The sequence below is a fragment of the Rhopalosiphum maidis genome, chromosome 2 (assembly GCF_003676215.2).
Source record: "Rhopalosiphum maidis isolate BTI-1 chromosome 2, ASM367621v3, whole genome shotgun sequence".
NCBI classification, from domain to species: Eukaryota; Metazoa; Arthropoda; class Insecta; order Hemiptera; family Aphididae; genus Rhopalosiphum; species Rhopalosiphum maidis.
Genome location: NC_040878.1, coordinates 22,155,518 through 22,161,479, shown reverse-complemented (window position 1 = coordinate 22,161,479; position 5,962 = coordinate 22,155,518). Strand labels below are relative to the sequence as shown.

The following is a 5,962-nucleotide window of genomic DNA, read 5'->3' as shown; positions in this document are numbered from 1 at the left end:
TCCCTCTCAAGTTATTATTAGTAAAATTTAAAAGAAAAGATGAGCCTAAATCCACAAGCTAATTTTAACTTCCTTATAAGATTCTATTATGGAATCAAAAACATTCAAAAAATAATATATTAACATGATTTTTTTTTGTGTAAAAATTATAATTCAATGCATACAATAAATGACCTTAGTCAGTGACTAAGTAGACACTTGACATTTTCTGTACATATTTTTTCGTTATAAATGTATGTGTTATAAGTAATATCTTCTATGATCATTGATCGCACGATAATAATTTAAACAAAATTCTAGATAAAAAAAAAATCGTTTAATGGATGAATTACAATAAACAAAATAACAAAATATATTATAGTATATAATTAACATATATTATAATATGGCTAGTGATGCATTTTGTATAAGCACCATAGTGTGTTGGTTTGGTTAATTTTTTGTTGGAGATTTTAATTAACTAAAAAATGCTAGAAAGTTTCATCGTTTCCGTGGTGTAGCGGTTATCACATCTGCCTAACACGCAGAAGGTCCCCAGTTCGATCCTGGGCGGAAACAGCTATCTTTTACATATTTTTTACACACATGATCAGTTTTGATTTAGCTCATGACTGGGCTTTGGCACCCCATACAAACCTAAAAACAGTTAACAGCCTTAATACATTGCAATAAAATTATGTTATATTTAATTTAAAAATTATTTATCATTGTACCTAATTGTTATTAAGAACAAAAAAAAAATATAATCAACGAAAATAACATTCATTAAATAAATTATAGATTACGTACAAACACATTAATAACTTTATCTTTGTTTATAAGTTGAATGATGCTTTCTTCGATAAATAGACAAAATAAAGGATCACGCGATGTAGATTAGCTTATCGAAAAACTAAATCTAGTCTTTAATATTTTAAGTTTTAAAAATACTTGATAAATAAAATAAATAATAATTATACACTTGACTCACATTTCAGAAAGTTTTAGAAAGCGTGAATGCAGTTTTTAAGCAAGAGGCGAATCAAAAATAAGTATCAACTAGTATGTAAGCAACAACTGTTCAATGATATTAGGTAATTTTTTTTTAATAATCAATAGGTATATGAGAATGGTATTTTAAAAAATAACTTAAAATCGGTTCGTTTTTTTTTAACTTAAGTATAAAAACAAAAAAAAATAGCTTGAAAATAATGCAAACTGTAACCTACAAACAGAGGTTAAAGTGGGGGACGCGGGGGAACTCAGTCCCCCTACCACTAGCCCTAATGGTGATTAAAAAGCGTCCATTTTAACATATTATTCGTAAGGTAAGACCAGGACGCTACAATTATAACTAAACATTAGTCAATTAAACTCAGAATTCCGTTAAGATTAAATCTTGGTTTCATTTTTTATGAATTCATGTTATTTAATGTTAAAGAAAACAATCATTAACGAAAATACAATTTATGTTCCTATTTAAATATTTATGGTTTTTTTTTTTAAAAATAGCTCTTTATTAAATAATCTAAAATTAAAAAATAAATATATATACAGGTAAAGTGTAAATGTATGATTTTTTAAGCATGATCGCCCCAACATGCGTAGCATTTAATTTTTTTTTGTGCAATGTAAAGTATTAAAAGCACTATGATTTAATATTTTTTGTCTGGGTTTTCTTAAAAGACAACCAATACTTTACATTTTACAAATTAATGTTATGAAAAAAAAATATTTTCTTTCAAAATTTTAAATTTGTATAAAACATTAATTATTCTTAAAAATTTAGTATTATTTCATATTTGTGATTTAAATTTTTCATGAAATAAATTACAAATTTGAACATCATTCAAAGATAAAAGTGGGATGAGTATGTTATACATAATCACTGTTTATACAGCGATTTGTGTATACTTAAAACAGTAAAAACCATATGGAGACATTAGTCCCCCCTTAGTTGGAATATTTTCCCACTTTTAAGCCCTGCCTACAAACTTCATGTTTTCGAATTTCGGCTAATTCAACCTATGTATCGCAAAATTCGCATTAATAGTATCAAAATTAATTAATATAATAATAGAAATATAAAATAAAAATACTTCACGAAACATCGTTACTTATTAATAGTTAATACTTATTAATATATAAGCAATAAGCTGATACACAGTCTTCGCTCAGTGTCGTTATTTGTAAGCAATTATATTTATTATTGAATTCAAAGTTAACATTAGATATTTACCCTTTCAAAAATTTATATTCAATGACAATGACAACGTTTGGCACTTACTATTATACAGCAGAGTGATTACCAACTTTATTACCTCTCTTTTTTTTATCAACAAATATTTTTGATTCTAAAACGCAATTTATAAAATAATATTTTGAATGGACATATAATAGTGTAATTATAGATCTGAAATCAAGTATAATAAATATGGTTTTTTCAGATGAATAACAGTAAATTAAATAACAATTATATTTTGTAAATTATGTACTTATGTAGTGATGTGATGAATAGAATCTACTTATAGTGTGAACGTTTATCTTATTTTTTGTCATAGATTTTAATTGGTTAAGAAATTGCAATTAAAGTTTCATCGTTTCCGTGGTGTAGCGGTTATCACATCTGCCTAACACGCAGAAGGTCCCCAGTTCGATCCTGGGCGGAAACATTCATATTTTATTACATGAATTCAAACACTTAATGACCACGCTACATAATATAGTTTTTATTAACTTTTTTTTTATTTACTAAAATCAATAAATATGTACAAGTGTAATGTATAAACGTGTAACAAGTATATTTAGAAAATTCCGAATTTGTATTATATTTCAATTCCATGTCAGTATATCACGTGTATAATTCTAGATACATAACCTACATTAGTATATTACCAATGTCATATTTATGGAAGGACAAATGGGACAATTGCACTGGGCCCGCTCAAAAGAGGGGTCCGCTAACTTCAGGCGTATAAAATTTATACTTTGGGAAAACAAAATAGATATGGATTTTATTTGGATATTTTGGTAGGTTATTAAGTATAAATGTATAATGGCTTTTTTCCGAAAACGATGGCCTTAAAGCTGAAATCAAATTTGAATTAAAACATTAAGTTTGATATAGAAGTGTAAAAAATAATAATCAAAATACTAATTTTTATTTAAATAAATACGATGACTTAAATTTGTTTACTAACTTGAATAAAAATTAAACATTAATCAGACACATTTAAAGTGTAATGTTCTTGTATACTAAATAATCATATTTTTGAAAACAAAATGTTATTTTAATATTCTATGATCCAACTACTCATTTATAAACAGCTAATTACATATAACATTAATTTAAAAATATATTTTGCGTACGTTTTATTTTGGTATTGAAAAAAATAAAAATGAACAATTTGGGGCCCGAAATTATAAATTGTATCGGACCTATGAATTATTGGTAAATCAGGCACTGTACCTATATTACAATATGTTAAGACATAATTGGAATGAATGAAAATTAACTCTAAGTCAATCGAGGACTATTATACATTTTTTTAATCCATTACTTATTAAATAATTATAACTTGGTGATATTACCTCTCTGATTCCTGTGTCGATTTTCTTGTTGAAATCACAGTTCGCGTTCAAAATGTAACGTGAGGTGATTGATATACATATTAAAATAATTATACCTTTTTTGTTTAATTAACTATTGTAATTTTATTTAACTATTTTTTTAACAAAATTTAACACAAATACTTTAATTTACTACAAACGCATATAACTAATAACTTATTAATATGTCTTATTGCATGAACGATCTGCGTAGTCTCTTACACTCGCCTTTGACCGTCCGTATAATAAGACAATAATAACGCGTCTGAGTCTTGACCAGTAGACTGGAGTCCTTTTATAATATAATGTTGTGTGTGTGTGTGTACAATATCTTTCGTTAATGGCTAATAGTTGTTAAAATTATCTTATTATACATTTTAAATTTAAAAAAAGGTATGATGGCTTAGGCGCTCATCATTACATAATATTATCCTTTAGGATCAAAAACTAAGTTATAATCTGAAAAAGGTAATTAATCTCAATTATAATCACAAAATAATTTCAAAATATTTATTTTAAAATGGGTAAAATATAAGTAATTATGATGTAAACCATGAAATCACCAACTGCAAAAAATAATAATGACCCTAATATCTGTCGACTTAAAAATTAAATTGGCTTTTGAAAATTTGCGAGGATTGAACTAAGCCATGCAATTATTGTATGTACATTGCACGTATTATACTGTACACAATTTTACACATCTATTATATACAATTTAATCATACCAATTATTCAGAATAATTATAACATACCTATAGTTCTATATTATAATTAAAAAAAATAAATGTCTGCAATTTGTTACACTACAATAATTAATACAATACAATACAATACAAAACAATATTATAGTACAAGAAACAGTGTCACCTTTACCAATTGTACATATTAAAATACATGAATTCTATTTAGATCAATATACGTTTCCGTGGTGTAGCGGTTATCACATCTGCCTAACACGCAGAAGGTCCCCAGTTCGATCCTGGGCGGAAACATTAACTTTTTGCAATTTTTTTTCTTCAACATCTATATGAAACATAAGTTTTTTAATTTAAATTAGTATTTTGAAATAAATTATTATTATTACTATTCATAAAGATATTGTATTCAAAATATAAAACTACAGAATATTCATAATTTATAATCGTCTAGCAAATTATTTGCTTTTATTTCACGTAATATTATATACGTATTAAACGTAGTTTACAAAAATAAAATCCTAGAAAACCAATATTTTTACCAACAATGGATTTTATGCACCATAAGTCACAACTGATGACAATTTTTTGAAACCACCAAATTATTTAAATACGTTTTTACAGCATTAAATATAACAATTCCTTTGGTAGTTTCATGTAAAGAACATAACTCTATTAGTTCTTCATACAGTTCAAATTATGATGAAATACCTTAAACATATTAAAAATTTACTTACATCTGAAACATCAGTAATTTCGTCTATCTATTACAAATATGCACAATTTGTGATTAAAGTTGACATTGTTTTACGAATGGCACTATTAGTGCTATAACAGCTATACGATGTATCATATGGTGCTTCTTGAAAGTGATTTTTTTTTTTTAATTCACGCGCTGTTTTGTTTTTATTTATTGATTTAGTTATTTTTACTGCACCATTTTTAACAAATTCACCATCCCGATTAGATAGACCATCCTTAGATTTTTTTATAATTATTAATAACAATAAACTTAAATGATAAAGAGCTCACAGACCATCTCCGTTATACGTGTTGAATGCATTTAAATTTCACATATCCATTACAGTAAACCTACTCAATGACGAAGTACATTTGATTCATTATGCATAGCTGATCGGTTAACTACCACTTTCCTCCTTTTATATTTATTTTTCTCTTCTGTATAATTAAAATAAGTTTTTCGAAATTATCTATCTTGTTTAAATACTAATTGTTTTAAATTGGCACATAATAAACGGTTAATAATGTGAAGATTCCCTCAGAGTCCAACATTTTTATTTACTAAAAATATAAAGACAATTTAAAAGTCATTTTTTTATTTTGAAATTTTAAGAATTTAGAATCATTTTTAAAATTATAAATTATTTAGTTAATGAATTATAACTAAAATATTCGATAAAATAGAAACTGCAACAATCAATAACATTTATAAATCCTTACTATTATAATAATATATGCATTATAAATTTATAAGATAAAATAATTCATCACTCTCTTCACAAAATATCTAGATTTAAAATTAATTTTTACATTGTTTTAATAATGGAAAAATGTAGATAGTTATAAAAAAAACAAACTGCATTATTTTTCATCCAATGCATTCCGCTGACTCCATTCAATTCACGATTTAAAAAATATTACTTTACCCACAATGT

The 5,962-nt window shown here is 25.4% G+C and overlaps 3 non-coding genes across 3 annotated transcripts; all 3 read left to right on the top strand.

Annotated features, from left to right (window-relative positions):
• The first annotated feature begins 485 nt into the window (after positions 1 to 485).
• Positions 486 to 558, top strand: Trnav-aac. Its single transcript has one exon. It is a non-coding gene; the product is annotated as a tRNA-Val (tRNA).
• Positions 559 to 2,578: 2,020 nt separating this feature from the next.
• Trnav-aac lies at positions 2,579 to 2,651 on the top strand. The gene has a single exon. It is a non-coding gene; the product is annotated as a tRNA-Val (tRNA).
• A 1,859-nt stretch (positions 2,652 to 4,510) lies between these two features.
• On the top strand, positions 4,511 to 4,583 carry Trnav-aac. The gene has a single exon. It is a non-coding gene; the product is annotated as a tRNA-Val (tRNA).
• The last annotated feature ends 1,379 nt before the right edge of the window (positions 4,584 to 5,962 follow it).